This window comes from Ascaphus truei, chromosome 10 (genome assembly GCF_040206685.1).
Source record: "Ascaphus truei isolate aAscTru1 chromosome 10, aAscTru1.hap1, whole genome shotgun sequence".
NCBI lineage: Eukaryota > Metazoa > Chordata > Amphibia > Anura > Ascaphidae > Ascaphus > Ascaphus truei.
The window spans coordinates 2,613,975-2,633,949 of NC_134492.1; the positions used below are offsets into that span (position 1 = coordinate 2,613,975).

The following is a 19,975-nucleotide window of genomic DNA, read 5'->3' on the forward strand; positions in this document are numbered from 1 at the left end:
TAACTACGGACAGCACACCGCATGTACCTGCATCTCCCCCCCCAATTCCCACGCTCCTGTAACTACTGGCAGCACACCGCATGTACCTGCATCTCCTCCCCCAATTCCCACGCTCCTGTAACTACGGGCAGCACACCGCATGTACCTGCATCTCCTCCCCCAATTCCCACGCTCCTGTAACTACGGACAGCACACCGCATGTACCTGCATCTCCTCCCCCAATTCCCACGCTCCTGTAACTACGGACAGCACACCGCATGTACCTGCATCTCCTCCCCCAATTCCCACGCTCCTGTAACTACGGGCAGCACACCGCATCTACCTGCATCTCCCCCCCAATTCCCACGTTCCTGTAACTACGGGCAGCACACCACATGTACCTGAATCTCCTCCCCCAATTCCCACGTTCCTGTAACTACGGGCAGCACACCGCATGTACCTGCATCTCCTCCCCCAATTCCCACGTCCCTGTAACTACGGGCAGCACACCGCATGTACCTGCATCTCCTCCCCCAATTCCCACGCTCCTGTAACTACGGACAGCACACCGCATGTACCTGCATCTCCTCCCCCAATTCCCACGCTCCTGTAACTACGGGCAGCACGCCGCATGTACCTGCATCTCCTCCCCCAATTCCCACGCTCCTGTAACTACGGACAGCACACCGCATGTACCTGCATCTCCTCCCCCAATTCCCACCTTCCTGTAACTACGGACAGCACACCGCATGTACCTGCATCTCCTCCCCCAATTCCCACGCTGCTGTAACTACGGGCAGCACACCGCATGTACCTGCATCTCCTCCCCCAATCCCCACCTTCCTGTAACTACGGACAGCACACCGCATGTACCTGCATCTCCTCCCCCAATTCCCACGCTCCTGTAACTACGGGCAGCACACCGCATGTACCTGCATCTCCTCCCCCAATTCCCACGTTCCTGTAACTACGGACAGCACACCGCATGTACCTGCATCTCCTCCCCCAATTCCCACGCTCCTGTAACTACGGACAGCACACCGCATGTACCTGCATCTCCTCCCCCAATTCCCACGCTCCTGTAACTACGGGCAGCACACCGCATGTACCTGCATCTCCTCCCCCAATTCCCACGTTCCTGTAACTACGGACAGCACACCGCATGTACCTGCATCTCCTCCCCCAATTCCCACGCTCCTGTAACTACGGACAGCACACCGCATGTACCTGCATCTCCTCCCCCAATTCCCACGCTCCTGTAACTACGGACAGCACACTGCATGTACCTGCATCTCCTCCCCCAATTCCCACGCTCCTGTAACTACGGGCAGCACACCGCATGTACCTGCATCTCCTCCCCCAATTCCCACGTTCCTGTAACTACGGACAGCACACCGCATGTACCTGCATCTCCTCCCCCAATTCCCACGCTCCTGTAACTACGGACAGCACACCGCATGTACCTGCATCTCCTCCCCCAATTCCCACCTTCCTGTAACTACTGGCAGCACACCGCATGTACCTGCATCTCCTCCCCCAATTCCCACGCTCCTGTAACTACGGGCAGCACGCTGCATGTACCTGCATCTCCTCCCCCAATTCCCACGTTCCTGTAACTACGGGCAGCACACCGCATGTACCTGCATCTCCTCCCCCAATTCCCACGTTCCTGTAACTACGGGCAGCAAACCGCATGTACCTGCATCTCCTCCCCCAATTCCCACGCTCCTGTAACTACGGACAGCACACCGCATGTACCTGCATCTCCTCCCCCAATTCCCACGTTCCTGTAACTACGGACAGCACACCGCATGTACCTGCATCTCCTCCCCCAATTCCCACGCTCCTGTAACTACGGGCAGCAAACCGCATGTACCTGCATCTCCTCCCCCAATTCCCACGCTCCTGTAACTACGGGCAGCAAACCGCATGTACCTGCATCTCCTCCCCCAATTCCCACGCTCCTGTAACTACGGGCAGCAAACCGCATGTACCTGCATCTCCTCCCCCAATTCCCACGCTCCTGTAACTACGGACAGCACACCGCATGTACCTGCATCTCCTCCGCCAATTCCCACGTTCCTGTAACTACGGACAGCACACCGCATGTACCTGCATCTCCTCCCCCAATTCCCACGTTCCTGTAACTACGGACAGCACACCGCATGTACCTGCATCTCCTCCCCCAATTCCCACGTTCCTGTAACTACGGACAGCACACCGCATGTACCTGCATCTCCTCCCCCAATTCCCACCTTCCTGTAACTACTGGCAGCACGCTGCATGTACCTGCATCTCCTCCCCCAATTCCCACGTTCCTGTAACTACGGACAGCACGCCGCATGTACCTGCATCTCCTCCCCCAATTCCCACGCTCCTGTAACTACGGGCAGCACACCGCATGTACCTGCATCTCCTCCCCCAATTCCCACGCTCCTGTAACTACGGGCAGCACACCGCATGTACCTGCATCTCCTCCCCCAATTCCCACGCTCCTGTAACTACGGGCAGCACACCGCATGTACCTGCATCTCCTCCCCCAATTCCCACGCTCCTGTAACTACGGGCAGCACACCGCATGTACCTGCATCTCCTCCCCCAATTCCCACGCTCCTGTAACTACTGGCAGCACACCGCATGTACCTGCATCTCCTCCCCCAATCCCCACCTTCCTGTAACTACGGACAGCACACCGCATGTACCTGCATCTCCCCCCCAATCCCCACGCTCCTGTAACTACGGACAGCACACCGCATGTACCTGCATCTCCTCCCCCAATTCCCACGTTCCTGTAACTACGGACAGCACACCGCATGTACCTGCATCTCCTCCCCCAATTCCCACGCTACTGTAACTACGGACAGCACACCGCATGTACCTGCATCTCCTCCCCCAATTCCCACGCTCCTGTAACTACGGGCAGCACACCGCATCTACCTGCATCTCCCCCCCAATTCCCACGTTCCTGTAACTACGGGCAGCACACCGCATGTACCTGCATCTCCTCCCCCAATTCCCACGTTCCTGTAACTACGGGCAGCACACCGCATGTACCTGCATCTCCTCCCCCAATTCCCACGTTCCTGTAACTACGGGCAGCACACCGCATGTACCTGCATCTCCTCCCCCAATTCCCACGTCCCTGTAACTACGGGCAGCACACCGCATGTACCTGCATCTCCTCCCCCAATCCCCACCTTCCTGTAACTACGGACAGCACACCGCATGTACCTGCATCTCCTCCCCCAATTCCCACGCTCCTGTAACTACGGGCAGCACGCCGCATGTACCTGCATCTCCTCCCCCAATTCCCACGCTCCTGTAACTACGGACAGCACACCGCATGTACCTGCATCTCCTCCCCCAATTCCCACCTTCCTGTAACTACGGACAGCACACCGCATGTACCTGCATCTCCTCCCCCAATTCCCACGCTCCTGTAACTACGGGCAGCACACCGCATGTACCTGCATCTCCTCCCCCAATCCCCACCTTCCTGTAACTACGGACAGCACACCGCATGTACCTGCATCTCCTCCCCCAATTCCCACGCTCCTGTAACTACGGGCAGCACACCGCATGTACCTGCATCTCCTCCCCCAATTCCCACGTTCCTGTAACTACGGACAGCACACCGCATGTACCTGCATCTCCTCCCCCAATTCCCACGCTCCTGTAACTACGGACAGCACACCGCATGTACCTGCATCTCCTCCCCCAATTCCCACGCTCCTGTAACTACGGGCAGCACACCGCATGTACCTGCATCTCCTCCCCCAATTCCCACGTTCCTGTAACTACGGACAGCACACCGCATGTACCTGCATCTCCTCCCCCAATTCCCACGCTCCTGTAACTACGGACAGCACACCGCATGTACCTGCATCTCCTCCCCCAATTCCCACGCTCCTGTAACTACGGACAGCACACTGCATGTACCTGCATCTCCTCCCCCAATTCCCACGCTCCTGTAACTACGGGCAGCACACCGCATGTACCTGCATCTCCTCCCCCAATTCCCACGTTCCTGTAACTACGGACAGCACACCGCATGTACCTGCATCTCCTCCCCCAATTCCCACGCTCCTGTAACTACGGACAGCACACCGCATGTACCTGCATCTCCTCCCCCAATTCCCACCTTCCTGTAACTACTGGCAGCACACCGCATGTACCTGCATCTCCTCCCCCAATTCCCACGCTCCTGTAACTACGGGCAGCACGCTGCATGTACCTGCATCTCCTCCCCCAATTCCCACGTTCCTGTAACTACGGGCAGCACACCGCATGTACCTGCATCTCCTCCCCCAATTCCCACGTTCCTGTAACTACGGGCAGCAAACCGCATGTACCTGCATCTCCTCCCCCAATTCCCACGCTCCTGTAACTACGGACAGCACACCGCATGTACCTGCATCTCCTCCCCCAATTCCCACGTTCCTGTAACTACGGACAGCACACCGCATGTACCTGCATCTCCTCCCCCAATTCCCACGCTCCTGTAACTACGGGCAGCAAACCGCATGTACCTGCATCTCCTCCCCCAATTCCCACGCTCCTGTAACTACGGGCAGCAAACCGCATGTACCTGCATCTCCTCCCCCAATTCCCACGCTCCTGTAACTACGGGCAGCAAACCGCATGTACCTGCATCTCCTCCCCCAATTCCCACGCTCCTGTAACTACGGACAGCACACCGCATGTACCTGCATCTCCTCCGCCAATTCCCACGTTCCTGTAACTACGGACAGCACACCGCATGTACCTGCATCTCCTCCCCCAATTCCCACGTTCCTGTAACTACGGACAGCACACCGCATGTACCTGCATCTCCTCCCCCAATTCCCACGTTCCTGTAACTACGGACAGCACACCGCATGTACCTGCATCTCCTCCCCCAATTCCCACCTTCCTGTAACTACTGGCAGCACGCTGCATGTACCTGCATCTCCTCCCCCAATTCCCACGTTCCTGTAACTACGGACAGCACGCCGCATGTACCTGCATCTCCTCCCCCAATTCCCACGCTCCTGTAACTACGGGCAGCACACCGCATGTACCTGCATCTCCTCCCCAATTCCCACGCTCCTGTAACTACTGGCAGCACGCTGCATGTACCTGCATCTCCTCCCCCAATTCCCACGCTCCTGTAACTACGGGCAGCACACCGCATGTACCTGCATCTCCTCCCCCAATTCCCACCTTCCTGTAACTACGGGCAGCACACCGCATGTACCTGCATCTCCTCCCCCAATTCCCACGCTCCTGTAACTACGGACAGCACACCGCATGTACCTGCATCTCCCCCCCCAATTCCACGCTCCTGTAACTACTGGCAGCACACCGCATGTACCTGCATCTCCTCCCCCAATTCCCACGCTCCTGTAACTACGGGCAGCACACCGCATGTACCTGCATCTCCTCCCCCAATTCCCACGCTCCTGTAACTACGGACAGCACACCGCATGTACCTGCATCTCCTCCCCCAATTCCCACGCTCCTGTAACTACGGACAGCACACCGCATGTACCTGCATCTCCCCCCCCCAATTCCCACGCTCCTGTAACTACTGGCAGCACACCGCATGTACCTGCATCTCCTCCCCCAATTCCCACGCTCCTGTAACTACGGGCAGCACACCGCATGTACCTGCATCTCCTCCCCCAATTCCCACGCTCCTGTAACTACGGACAGCACACCGCATGTACCTGCATCTCCTCCCCCAATTCCCACGCTCCTGTAACTACGGGCAGCAAACCGCATGTACCTGCATCTCCTCCCCCAATTCCCACGCTCCTGTAACTACGGGCAGCACACCGCATGTACCTGCATCTCCTCCCCCAATTCCCACGCTCCTGTAACTACGGGCAGCACACCGCATGTACCTGCATCTCCTCCCCCAATTCCCACGCTCCTGTAACTACGGGCAGCACACCGCATGTACCTGCATCTCCTCCCCCAATTCCCACGCTCCTGTAACTACTGGCAGCACACCGCATGTACCTGCATCTCCTCCCCCAATTCCCACGCTCCTGTAACTACGGACAGCACACCGCATGTACCTGCATCTCCTCCCCCAATCCCCACCTTCCTGTAACTACGGGCAGCACACCGCATGTACCTGCATCTCCTCCCCCAATTCCCACGCTCCTGTAACTACGGACAGCACACCGCATGTACCTGCATCTCCTCCCCCAATCCCCACCTTCCTGTAACTACGGGCAGCACACCGCATGTACCTGCATCTCCCCCCCCAATTCCCACGCTCAAGTAACTACGGGCAGCACACCGCATGTACCTGCATCTCCTCCCCCAATCCCCACCTTCCTGTAACTACGGGCAGCACACTGCATGTACCTGCATCTCCCCCCCAATTCCCACGCTCCTGTAACTACGGGCAGCACACTGCATGTACCTGCATCTCCTCCCCCAATTCCCACGTTCCTGTAACTACGGGCAGCACACCGCATGTACCTGCATCTCCTCCCCCAATTCCCACGCTCATGTAACTACGGGCAGCACACTGCATGTACCTGCATCTCCTCCCCCAATTCCCACGCTCCTGTAACTACGGGCAGCACACCGCATGTACCTGCATCTCCTCCCCCAATTCCCACGTTCCTGTAACTACGGGCAGCAAACCGCATGTACCTGCATCTCCTCCCCCAATTCCCACGCTCCTGTAACTACGGACAGCACACCGCATGTACCTGCATCTCCTCCCCCAATTCCCACGTTCCTGTAACTACGGACAGCACACCGCATGTACCTGCATCTCCTCCCCCAATTCCCACGCTCCTGTAACTACGGGCAGCAAACCGCATGTACCTGCATCTCCTCCCCCAATTCCCACGCTCCTGTAACTACGGGCAGCAAACCGCATGTACCTGCATCTCCTCCCCCAATTCCCACGCTCCTGTAACTACGGGCAGCAAACCGCATGTACCTGCATCTCCTCCCCCAATTCCCACGCTCCTGTAACTACGGACAGCACACCGCATGTACCTGCATCTCCTCCGCCAATTCCCACGTTCCTGTAACTACGGACAGCACACCGCATGTACCTGCATCTCCTCCCCCAATTCCCACGTTCCTGTAACTACGGACAGCACACCGCATGTACCTGCATCCCTCCCCCAATTCCCACGTTCCTGTAACTACGGACAGCACACCGCATGTACCTGCATCTCCTCCCCCAATTCCCACCTTCCTGTAACTACTGGCAGCACGCTGCATGTACCTGCATCTCCTCCCCCAATTCCCACGTTCCTGTAACTACGGACAGCACGCCGCATGTACCTGCATCTCCTCCCCCAATTCCCACGCTCCTGTAACTACGGGCAGTACACCGCATGTACCTGCATCTCCTCCCCAATTCCCACCTTCCTGTAACTACGGGCAGCACACCGCATGTACCTGCATCTCCTCCCCCAATTCCCACGCTCCTGTAACTACGGACAGCACACCGCATGTACCTGCATCTCCTCCCCCAATTCCCACGCTCCTGTAACAACGGACAGCACACCGCATGTACCTGCATCTCCTCCCCCAATTCCACGCTCCTGTAACTACGGGCAGCACACCGCATGTACCTGCATCTCCTCCCCCAATTCCCACGCTCCTGTAACTACGGGCAGCACACCGCATGTACCTGCATCTCCTCCCCCAATTCCCACGCTCCTGTAACTACGGGCAGCACACCGCATGTACCTGCATCTCCTCCCCCAATTCCCACGTTCCTGTAACTACGGGCAGCACACCGCATGTACCTGCATCTCCCCCCCCAATTCCCACGTTCCTGTAACTACGGGCAGCACACCGCATGTACCTGCATCTCCTCCCCCAATTCCCACGTTCCTGTAACTACGGGCAGCACACCGCATGTACCTGCATCTCCTCCCAATTCCCACCTTCCTGTAACTACTGGCAGCACGCTGCATGTACCTGCATCTCCTCCTCCAATTCCCACGTTCCTGTAACTACGGGCAGCACGCTGCATGTACCTGCATCTCCTCCCCCAATTCCCACGTTCCTGTAACTACGGGCAGCACACCGCATGTACCTGCATCTCCTCCCCCAATTCCCACGTTCCTGTAACTACGGGCAGCACACCGCATGTACCTGCATCTCCTCCCCCAATTCCCACGCTCCTGTAACTACGGACAGCACACCGCATGTACCTGCATCTCCCCCCCAATTCCCACGCTCCTGTAACTACGGGCAGCACACCGCATGTACCTGCATCTCCTCCCCCAATTCCCACGCTCCTGTAACTACGGGCAGCACACCGCATGTACCTGCATCTCCTCCCCCAATTCCCACGCTCCTGTAACTACGGGCAGCACACCGCATGTACCTGCATCTCCTCCCCCAATCCCCACCTTCCTGTAACTACGGACAGCACACCGCATGTACCTGCATCTCCCCCTCAATTCCCACCTTCCTGTAACTACGGACAGCACACCGCATGTACCTGCATCTCCTCCCCCAATTCCCACGCTCCTGTTACTACGGGCAGCACGCCGCATGTACCTGCATCTCCTCCCCCAATTCCCACGCTCCTGTAACTACGGGCAGCACACCGCATGTACCTGCATCTCCTCCCCCAATTCCCACGCTCCTGTAACTACGGGCAGCACACCGCATGTACCTGCATCTCCTCCCCAATTCCACGCTCCTGTAACTACGGGCAGCACACCGCATGTACCTGCATCTCCTCCCCCAATTCCCACGCTCCTGTAACTACGGGCAGCACGCCGCATGTACCTGCATCTCCTCCCCCAATTCCCACGCTCCTGTAACTACGGGCAGCACACCGCATGTACCTGCATCTCCTCCCCCAATCCCCACCTTCCTGTAACTACGGACAGCACACCGCATGTACCTGCATCTCCCCCCCAATTCCCACCTTCCTGTAACTACGGACAGCACACCGCATGTACCTGCATCTCCTCCCCCAATTCCCACGCTCCTGTTACTACGGGCAGCACGCCGCATGTACCTGCATCTCCTCCCCCAATTCCCACGCTCCTGTAACTACGGGCAGCACACCGCATGTACCTGCATCTCCTCCCCCAATTCCACGCTCCTGTAACTACGGGCAGCACACCGCATGTACCTGCATCTCCTCCCCCAATTCCCACGCTCCTGTAACTACGGGCAGCACACCGCATGTACCTGCATCTCCTCCCCCAATTCCCACGCTCCTGTAACTACGGGCAGCACGCCGCATGTACCTGCATCTCCTCCCCCAATTCCCACGCTCCTGTAACTACGGGCAGCACACCGCATGTACCTGCATCTCCTCCCCCAATTCCCACCTTTCTGTAACTACGGACAGCACACCGCATGTACCTGCATCACCTCCCCCAATTCCCACGCTCCTGTAACTACGGGCAGCACACCGCATGTACCTGCATCTCCTCCCCCAATTCCCACGCTCCTGTAACTACGGGCAGCACACCGCATGTACCTGCATCTCCTCCCCCAATCCCCACCTTCCTGTAACTACGGGCAGCACACCGCATGTACCTGCATCTCCTCCCCCAATTCCCACGCTCCTGTAACTACGGGCAGCACACCGCATGTACCTGCATCTCCTCCCCCAATCCCCACCTTCCTGTAACTACGGGCAGCACACCGCATGTACCTGCATCTCCTCCCCCAATCCCCACCTTCCTGTAACTACGGACAGCACACCGCATGTACCTGCATCTCCTCCCCCAATTCCCACGTTCCTGTAACTACGGACAGCACACCGCATGTACCTGCATCTCCTCCCCCAATTCCCACGCTCCTGTAACTACGGACAGCACACCGCATGTACCTGCATCTCCTCCCCCAATTCCCACGCTCCTGTAACTACGGGCAGCACACCGCATGTACCTGCAACTCCTCCCCCAATTCCCACGCTCCTGTAACTACGGGCAGCACACCGCATGTACCTGCATCTCCTCCCCCAATTCCCACCTTCCTGTAACTACGGGCAGCACACCGCATGTACCTGCATCTCCTCCCCCAATTCCCACGCTCCTGTAACTACGGGCAGCACACCGCATGTACCTGCATCTCCTCCCCCAATTCCCACGCTCCTGTAACTACGGGCAGCACACCGCATGTACCTGCATCTCCTCCCCCAATTCCCACGCTCCTGTAACTACGGACAGCACACCGCATGTACCTGCATCTCCTCCCCCAATTCCCACCTTCCTGTAACTACGGGCAGCACACCGCATGTACCTGCATCTCCTCCCCCAATTCCCACGCTCCTGTAACTACGGGCAGCACACCGCATGTACCTGCATCTCCTCCCCCAATTCCCACGCTCCTGTAACTACGGACAGCACACCGCATGTACCTGCATCTCCTCCCCCAATTCCCACGCTCCTGTAACTACGGGCAGCACACCGCATGTACCTGCATCTCCCCCCCCAATCCCCACGCTCCTGTAACTACGGACAGCACACCGCATGTACCTGCATCTCCTCCCCCAATTCCCACCTTCCTGTAACTACGGACAGCACACCGCATGTACCTGCATCTCCTCCCCCAATTCCCACCTTCCTGTAACTACGGGCAGCACACCGCATGTACCTGCATCTCCTCCTCCAATTCCCACACTAAACCCTCATACTACAAACTGTATCATCTCTGAATTGCTCTTGATCAGAGATGAAGAAGAACCCTCTGAGGCAGGGGTGCGCAAACTGGGGGGCGTGACATTTTCGGGGGCTGGCGCGGCGCTTACAGAGGCCCTGCGCTCTTCAAAGCATTTTTATGGGGGAGCGTGCAAAGTCTCACTATGTCACTTACCTTGTCTCTTCTGGCGATGCATCGCCATGGCAACGCGGTGTCATATCACACGTTGCCATGGCAACGCAACGTCAGAAAACGTTGGAAAATGGTGAAGGTGGGGGGGGGGGGGGAGCAGACAAAAGTTTGCACACCCCTGCTCAGAGGTATAAGGGGGGGGGGAAGACCCTGCACGGAGGTATAAGGGGGGGGGGGAAGACCCTGCACGGAGGTATAAGGGGGGGGGGGGACCTTGCTCAGAGGTATAAGGGGGGGGGAGAGACCCTGCTCAGAGGTATAAGGGGGGGGGAGAGACCCTGCTCAGAGGTATAAGGGGGGGGGAAGACCCTGCTCGGAGGTATAAGGGGGGGGGGGGGAAGAGACTCTGCTCGGAGGTATAAGGGGGGGGGGAAGAGACTCTGCTCGGGGGTATAAGGGGGGGGGGGAGAAAGAGACTCTGCTCGGAGGTATAAGGGGGGGTGAAAGAGACCCTGCTCAGAGGTATAAGGGGGGGGGGGAAGAGACCCTGCTCGGAGGTATAAGGGGGGGGGGAAGAGACCCTGCTCGGAGGTATAAGGGGGGGGGGAAGAGACCCTGCTCAGAGGTATAAGGGGGGGGGGGAAAGAGACCCTGCTCGGAGGTATAAGGGGGGGGGGAAGAGACCCTGCTCGGAGGTATAAGGGGGGGGAGAAGAGACCCTGCTCGGAGGTATAGGGGGGGGGGAGAAGAGACCCTGCTCGGAGGTATAAGGGGGGGGGGAAAGAGACTCTGCACGGAGGTATAAGGGGGGGGAGACCCTGCTCGGGGATATAAGGGGGGGGGGAGACTCTGCTCGGCGGTATAAGGGGGGGGAGACCCTGCTCGGAGGTATAAGGGGGGGGGAGACCCTGCTCGGAGGTATAAGGGGGGGGGGGAGACCCTGCTCGGAGGTATAGGGGGGGGGGAAGAGACTCTGCTCGGCGGTATAAGGGGGGGGGGGAAGAGACTCTGCTCGGCGGTATAAGGGGGGGTGAGACCCTGCTCGGAGGTATAAGGGGGGGGGAGACCCTGCTCGGAGGTATAAGGGGGGGGAGAGACTCTGCTCGGAGGTATAAGGGGAGGGGGAGACCCTGCTCGGAGGTATAAGGGGGGGGAGACCCTGCTCGGAGGTATAAGGGGGGGGAGACCCTGCTCGGAGGTATAAGGGGGGGGGGAAGAGACTCTGCTCGGAGGTATAAGGGGGGGGGGAGACCCTGCTCAGAGGTATAAGGGGGGGGGGAGACCCTGCTCGGAGGTATAAGGGGGGGGGGAGACCCTGCTCGGAGGTATAAGGGGGGGGGGGAGACTCTGCTCGGAGGTATAAGGGGGGTGGGGAGACCCTGCTCGGAGGTATAAGGGGGGGGGGAGACTCTGCTCGGAGGTATAAGGGGGGGGGGAGACCCTGCTCGGAGGTATAAGGGGGGGGGGACTCTGCTCGGAGGTATAAGGGGGGGGGAGACCCTGCTCGGAGGTATAAGGGGGGGGGGAGACTCTGCTCGGAGGTATAAGGGGGGGGGGAGACCCTGCTCAGAGGTATAAGGGGGGGGGGGGAGACCCTGCTCGGAGGTATAAGGGGGGGGGGAGACCCTGCTCAGAGGTATAAGGGGGGGGGGGGAGACCCTGCTCGGAGGTATAAGGGGGGGGGGAGACCCTGCTCGGAGGTATAAGGGGGGGGGGGAGACCCTGCTCGGAGGTATAAGGGGGGGGGGAGACCCTGCTCGGAGGTATAAGGGGGGGGGGGGAGACTCTGCTCGGAGGTATAAGGGGGGGGGGAGACCCTGCTCGGAGGTATAAGGGGGGGGGGACTCTGCTCGGAGGTATAAGGGGGGGGGAGACCCTGCTCGGAGGTATAAGGGGGGGGGGAGACTCTGCTCGGAGGTATAAGGGGGGGGGAGACCCTGCTCAGAGGTATAAGGGGGGGGGGGGAGACCCTGCTCGGAGGTATAAGGGGGGGGGGAGACCCTGCTCAGAGGTATAAGGGGGGGGGGGGAGACCCTGCTCGGAGGTATAAGGGGGGGGGGAGACCCTGCTCGGAGGTATAAGGGGGGGGGGAGACCCTGCTCGGAGGTATAAGGGGGGGGGGAGACCCTGCTCGGAGGTATAAGGGGGGGGGGGAGACCCTGCTCGGAGGTATAGGGGGGGGGGAAGAGACTCTGCTCGGCGGTATAAGGGGGGGGGGGAAGAGACTCTGCTCGGCGGTATAAGGGGGGGTGAGACCCTGCTCGGAGGTATAAGGGGGGGGGGGAGACCCTGCTCGGAGGTATAAGGGGGGGGGAGAGACTCTGCTCGGAGGTATAAGGGGAGGGGGAGACCCTGCTCGGAGGTATAAGGGGGGGGAGACCCTGCTCGGAGGTATAAGGGGGGGGAGACCCTGCTCGGAGGTATAAGGGGGGGGGGAAGAGACTCTGCTCGGAGGTATAAGGGGGGGGGGAGACCCTGCTCAGAGGTATAAGGGGGGGGGGGAGACCCTGCTCGGAGGTATAAGGGGGGGGGGGAGACCCTGCTCGGAGGTATAAGGGGGGGGGGAGACTCTGCTCGGAGGTATAAGGGGGGGGGGAGACCCTGCTCGGAGGTATAAGGGGGGGGGGGAGACTCTGCTCGGAGGTATAAGGGGGGGGGGAGACCCTGCTCGGAGGTATAAGGGGGGGGGGACTCTGCTCGGAGGTATAAGGGGGGGGGAGACCCTGCTCGGAGGTATAAGGGGGGGGGGAGACTCTGCTCGGAGGTATAAGGGGGGGGGGAGACCCTGCTCAGAGGTATAAGGGGGGGGGGGGGGAGACCCTGCTCGGAGGTATAAGGGGGGGGGGAGACCCTGCTCAGAGGTATAAGGGGGGGGGGAGACCCTGCTCAGAGGTATAAGGGGGGGGGGAGACCCTGCTCGGAGGTATAAGGGGGGGGGGAGACCCTGCTCGGAGGTATAAGGGGGGGGGGGAGACCCTGCTCGGAGGTATAAGGGGGGGGGGGAGACCCTGCTCGGAGGTATAAGGGGGGGGGGGAGACTCTGCTCGGAGGTATAAGGGGGGGGGGGAGACCCTGCTCGGAGGTATAAGGGGGGGGGGGAGACTCTGCTCGGAGGTATAAGGGGGGGGGGGAGACCCTGCTCGGAGGTATAAGGGGGGGGAGACCCTGCTCGGAGGTATAAGGGGGGGGGAGACCCTGCTCGGAGGTATAAAGCTTGTACACTACAAACCATTCCAGGGCAATCACATCCACCGTAATAGCGACTTTCCCCTTTCCCTGGAACAACAGAAGGCGGCGGAACGCGTCCCCAGTACCGCAGCTCCGGTCCGCGTGCAATCTGTCACGTATGGGGTTAAATTGGAGTGGGTCACATACAGTAAATAGCCAGTGCTGTTAGGAAAATACTCCCAGAATCCTAACCAGTGCTGTTAGGAAAATACTCCCAGCATCCTACACAAGGACATGCCTTTATCTGACCCATTTGGGAGGGCAATCAGTACTCACGTCCCCCCATTATTTACATGCCTGTATTTTAAAAAGTATGTCAATAAAAGTATCTTTTTAAACTAATAATCACATTACTGCACCGCAGCATTAGGGGGTCCCCCCCTCTGTAGTACACCGGAGTACTTTGTATCTAACCAATATCTAAACTATCACTGCGAACTCAGGGGCAAATAAATGGGGCAGAAAGACAAGCGGTATTTATTTATTCCCTGCTGGTATTGTAGGTGGTATAATGCTTAATATCTCATGGTTACTATATGGAGGTTCTGTCGTTGTACAAGGTGCAGAAGTGACCTGTAAATAGCCATAAACCTCCTGGTGCATCTTCCCTGTCACCCCACAAAGTAACCCCCCCCCCCCCCCGATCCGGGCTCAGAGACAGCACCCTGTGTATAGGGTGTGCACCTTATATAACAACAGCAGGGTATTAGTAATCACCACAACACTTACCCAACCAGAACACCAGCCACACACCCTATTACTCACATGGGAAACAGGCGCACCCCCTTACCCCCGTCACACAGGTATTATTCTGTTACCAGGAGAAGCAGCCATGTCATAAACAGGACTGGTTTCCCATCAGTGAAGGATTAAGCTCCCCACACAAACAGCCCTGGCACTTACATTACTCAGCTCACATCTGTCCCTGCGTCCCTGGCCTCAATCAGCAGCATTATCCAGTAATAATACCCCGGCAATGGCAGTATCCAGTAATAATACCCCGGCAATGGCAGTATCCAGTAATAATACCCCGGCAATGGCGGCTGTTACTGCTATTGCTGTGCAGCGCTGTCACTCAGAGTACCTGCACCAATACCGCTCTCTGCCTGTACCGCGCACAGCCAATGCCGGCAGCGCTTCTATCCGCCTGTGCTACACACTGTGACAATACTCAGGGTAACACCCCCACCCCGGGTAACACCCCCACCCAGCCCCACACACCGTGCTAGTGTAACACCCTCACCCACTGTAACAATACTCCGGGTAACACCCCCACCCAGCCCCACACACTGTGACAATACTCAGGGTAACACCCCCACCCAGCCCCACACACTGTGACAATACTCAGGGTACGCCCTCCCTCTGCTCTCATGCTTCAGTAACAGTACTCGGGAACAGAAGGGCCCAAGTACACGGCTCTGTGTTACCTCTGCAGGACACGCGATCAGTAAGTAACAATGTGAATACTGTATATATGAAGAGTAATGTGCAGGTAGTGATAGTATTAATACACACACACTACAATGTAAACAGCGCTGACCTGAAGAACTTACAATCTAATATAGGATCTTTGGATAATGGGCCTAATTCACAATCCCCCCCCCCCCCCCCAGGGGTTCCTCCCCCCCTCCCCCCCAGGGGTTCCTCCCCCTCCCCCAGGGGCTCCCCCCCCCTGTCTGAATAGAAACGCGCAGAACACTGAGATTTTGTTTTATTTAGTTATTTGCTTCCCTCTCTATAACAGTAGAATGAGAATAATAGCCCCAGAATTGGGGGTAAGGGTATCGCTCTCGGGGCGCTTACATCAATCTGCAAAATATTGGGGGAAATATCAGGTACAGCGAGATAGAGAAGAGAAGCATGTTCCTTTGCATGTACCTGTGTATGTACCTGTGTATGCACCTTTGTATGTACCTTTGCATGTACCTGTGTATGTACCTGTGTATGCACCTTTGCATGTACCTGTGTATGCACCTTTGCATGTACCTGTGTATGTACCTGTGTATGTACCTGTGTATGTACCTGTGTATGTACCTGTGTATGCACCTTTGCATGTACCTGTGTATATACCTGTGTATGCACCTGTGTATGCACCTTTGCATGTTCCTCTGTATGTACCATTGCATGTACCTGTGTATGTACCTCTGTATGTACCTCTGTATGTACCTTTGCATGTACCTTTGCATGTACCTGTGTATGTACCTTTGTATGTACCTCTGTATGTACCATTGCATGTGCCTGCTCATTTCTGTGGCAGGGACAGATGTATCTCTGTTTCTGCAGCTCCCAATGGAACAAGGATTGTCTGAGGCTGTCCCTGGAATAATCACACAAAGTCATGTATACTTATTATAAATACCAGAATTGCAAATACAACGTGTATTACTCAGCAGTTTAATCTATTCCGGGTTTTACTGTCAACACAGTATTGTTCCCCGAGGCACGTTCTGAAATATTAAATGTGCATGTTCCATATTGTGTAATGTGTACAGTATACAACATGCTTCCAGGAGGATAATTTATTCCAAGCAGGGCTTTTTAAATCCTGTTCCAAGTCACTCTTGGCTTTTTTCCCATGAATGGATCATTTATTTAAGTCTCCTGGTTACAAAACGTGTTCAGTACAAGTGCAAAAAACCGCTCTGGATTTTATTCAGAAATAAATCTGGTGCTGATTCTGTATGCTCCTAGCATCACTTGGGTAACAGTAAGTCATTAAGTAAAAGTCCTATAAGCAGACATTGCGTGTGTGCCCCTTTCCCCCTCTGTGACACGCTGGCTTGTAACATAAGCTTTGCAATCCTGGTCACTGAAGGAGTTTAATCCTTTGGTAATATAATGTGTACGCACAAGGCGTGTGTAAGTAGTATCTGCGGCTAGAATAGCTTTATTACTTTCATTGGATCCATACACTTCAAAACTATTGTACTATATGGGGTTAGTGAGTTTTCTGCTCATTTGTAGTCCTGCAATTACTGCTGGAGATTTGTTAGAGGACAGTGTTGCTAATTGAGGTCCTAGTACTTGATTCCAGTTTCACGGTTGTTCAATCATCTCGATTTTAGACACATTTTCATCCAAAGCTCCGTTTTTGACTCCGACCCACAGACGCGCTATCAAATGTTGGCTCAAAGTTCTAATACTGAACATTTTTCTAGTGATGATTAAAATAGTCGATTACTATAAAGAAAGCCAGATTGGTACTGTATTACTTCCGAGGAGGAAAATCGCTAAGTATACCCGTAGCGTTGCTGGTGTATGGTTATGGCAGGAGTGGCCAACTCCAGTTCTCAAGGACCACCAACAGGTCAGGTTTTAAGGATATCCCTGCTTCAGCACAGGTGGTGCAGTTAAGGACCGGAGTTGGCTGCCCCTGGATTATAGTGTGGGGGAAATGACCAGCAATCTCAGTAAGTACCGGTCTCCGGCCCATTTCCGTCCGTCTGCCGGGTCCCACATTGAAAAGAATTGCCCGCGGGTAATTCTGCACAGTCCGATGTGGCAGGAAGACGGTTTTCGTCCCTATTGAAGTGAATCAGGATTTTTGACAGCAAAACTTTCCGAGCACCCGATTCTAGCTATATAGAATTATGCCGTGATTATACCAGAAATCGCCCGTCTCCTGGAGAGGCACCAAGCGGCGCAAAAACAAGCGTTAGGCCGCGGACATAGTGCCGCAGCCCGTGCGGGGATGCGCGGAGGCTGAGGGAAAGTGGGTGCTTTCCCTGGCCATAGTACTCGGGGGGCATTCCTGGGGGCGTTCCCAGCGACGTCACGGAGGTGGTTCGCCCTCATTGGACGAACCGCTCACGTGACCGCCCAGTCGCGCTGAGAAATCGGTGTTAACTGATTTCTCACGCATCGCACGCCCCCTCTTGCCTGCACGCACGACGCATGTACGCGATAACTGCCTTGAGGCAGTGTTATTGCGCAGCGTGCGGATGCGTCCGCGCTGTCTGAGGTACCATGGACGCAGCCTTATACATCCCTGTAACCTGCTTATACCAAATGCCGCTGTCCTCGCTGTCTCTTCCCCCCACCCCGCTGTCTCTTCCCCCCACCCCGCTGTCTCTTCCCCCCACCCCGCTGTCTCTTCCCCCCCCCCGCTGTCTCTTCCCCCCCCCCGCTGTCTCTTCCCCCCCCCGCTGTCTCTTTCCCCCCCCCTGCTGTCTCTTCCCCCCCCCCGCTGTCTCTTCCCCCCCCCGCTGTCTCTTCCCCCCCGCTGTCTCTTCCCCCCCGCTGTCTCTTCCCCCCCGCTGTCTCTTCCCCCCCCCCCCGCTGTCTCTTCCCCCCCCCCCCCCGCTGTCTCTTCCCCAAGACTCCTGCCTTCTCTGACCCCTGGACCACGGCTATGGACACGACTATTCTACATTCTATACCCCTGGACCCCGGCACCGCACAACGACAATCCGATCTCTCCACTCCTAGACCACGGCAAGGACCTTGACCAATGTGACTTCTACCCTGACCCAGCTACACGACTACCACTCTGCACTCCGGACGTGGCTGTCCAGTTGTAGGTCAGTGGCTACCAGCATCCCCACCTCAGCCTCACGGTCCCGCCTTGTCTGTGGTGAGCACTCGTTACACTTTCTTCATGCTGGAACCATCCACGCAGGATACCACCCCACGTAGAGGCGGAGGGTACGCCGATATCGCGGGATCAGTGGATCCGTATCATCTTCCGGCCATACCCGGGTGTAGGAGCACCTGGGCAGGTACTACAAGTGCACCAACTGTAACACCTTCAGTTCTAGTGGGCAGCGCTGTCTCACACATGTGGGTGTGTTGCTACTTGTGGACACCAGGGTGGTTGGGTGCCCAAGGGACCCTCAGTACTTTGGTGGGTTATTTTATTTATTTATAAAAATGTTTAACAAGGAAGTAATAAATTGGGAGTTACCTCTCGTTTCCAAGTATGTCCTGGGCACAGAGTTATAAGAAATACATGGTTCCATTAAAAGAACGGGAGTTATACAGTCAAATCACGGACAGATAGAGTGGGAAAACCGGGTACAGGGGATAAAGGAATTTGTGCGTTTCAGATTGAAATAGAGCAGCTTTAACATCACCAGACATCAGTGACCGGCAGCAAGCGGCTCTCACCCTTCCATCCAGGGGGGACATAGTGTTGGAGGACGGTGTGAGGGTACGGCCGTGCGTGGCCTAGTGGTGTGGACTGGACGGCCGTGCGTGGCCTAGTGGTGTGGACTGGACGGCCGTGCGTGGCCTAGTGGTGTGGACTGGACGGCCGTGTGTGGCCTAGTGGTGTGGACTGGACGGCCGTGCGTGGCCTAGTGGTGTGGACTGGACGGCCGTGCGTGGCCTAGTGGTGTGGACTGGACGGCCGTGCGTGGCCTAGTGGTGTGGACTGGACGGCCGTGCGTGGCCTAGTGGTGTGGACTGGACGGCCGTGCGTGGCCTAGTGGTGTGGACTGGTTATCATTGTTACTCTTATGCATGCAGTAAAACGGTTACTCTTACCATCGTGTGTATTATTGCATGGGGTCCTGTAATGGGGTTATCCCACATAGTAGGATCCCGTACAGGTGGAGGCGCTGTCACCCGATGGATCAGGCACACCCCAGGCTCCCAGCAGCGGAGGCCCAGGCGTCCTGTGAGCCGCAGGTAATGCGCCACATACACCATAGCTGTCATATCTCCCAGGGGGTGGGGGAAAGTGCGCTACACACATGAGAGAAATGGTGCTGATGAGTGTAATAAGCAAACATACATATCCAACGTGACTCATTTTCTAAAACCCTATTTTAGTTTTTCCATCAACCAAGATAAGTAATTATGCATATTTCATGTCCCCCCCCCCCCCATTAACGTAAGCGAGACTCACAATGCCTGCAGAGAAATACAATTAGTGCAGCTTCTCCAGTGTTATTGCGGCTTAATCTGAATCCACATTCTAATACCCAAACAAATTAATGAGATTACAGCTAGCTTGGTCTGTAAATAATCCCTATAGTGATGAAATGGTTTCTCTTCC

The 19,975-nt window shown here is 56.7% G+C and overlaps 2 protein-coding genes across 8 annotated transcripts in view; one reads left to right on the forward strand and one right to left on the reverse strand.

Moving 5' to 3' along the window:
- LRRC8B (leucine rich repeat containing 8 VRAC subunit B) overlaps nucleotides 1-19,975 on the reverse strand; it is a 62,399-nt gene that overhangs the window by 42,212 nt on the left and 212 nt on the right. For 2 of the 4 annotated variants that reach the window (XM_075615587.1, XM_075615581.1), the window contains exon 1: nucleotides 14,881-15,067. The exons of 1 other annotated variant lie outside the window; for it this stretch is intronic. The gene's annotated coding sequence lies outside the window, so the exon portion shown is untranslated. Of the gene's footprint in view, nucleotides 1-13,978; nucleotides 14,105-14,880; nucleotides 15,068-19,975 lie in introns of those variants that run through there. One more of the 4 variants, XM_075615585.1, reaches the window with a different exon arrangement.
- The window catches only part of KYAT3 (kynurenine aminotransferase 3), a 59,792-nt gene continuing 54,978 nt past the window's right edge, over nucleotides 15,162-19,975 (forward strand). For all 4 annotated transcript variants that reach the window (XM_075615589.1, XM_075615593.1, XM_075615590.1 and 1 more), the window contains exon 1: nucleotides 15,162-15,424. The gene's annotated coding sequence lies outside the window, so the exon portion shown is untranslated. The remainder of the gene's footprint in view (nucleotides 15,425-19,975) is intronic.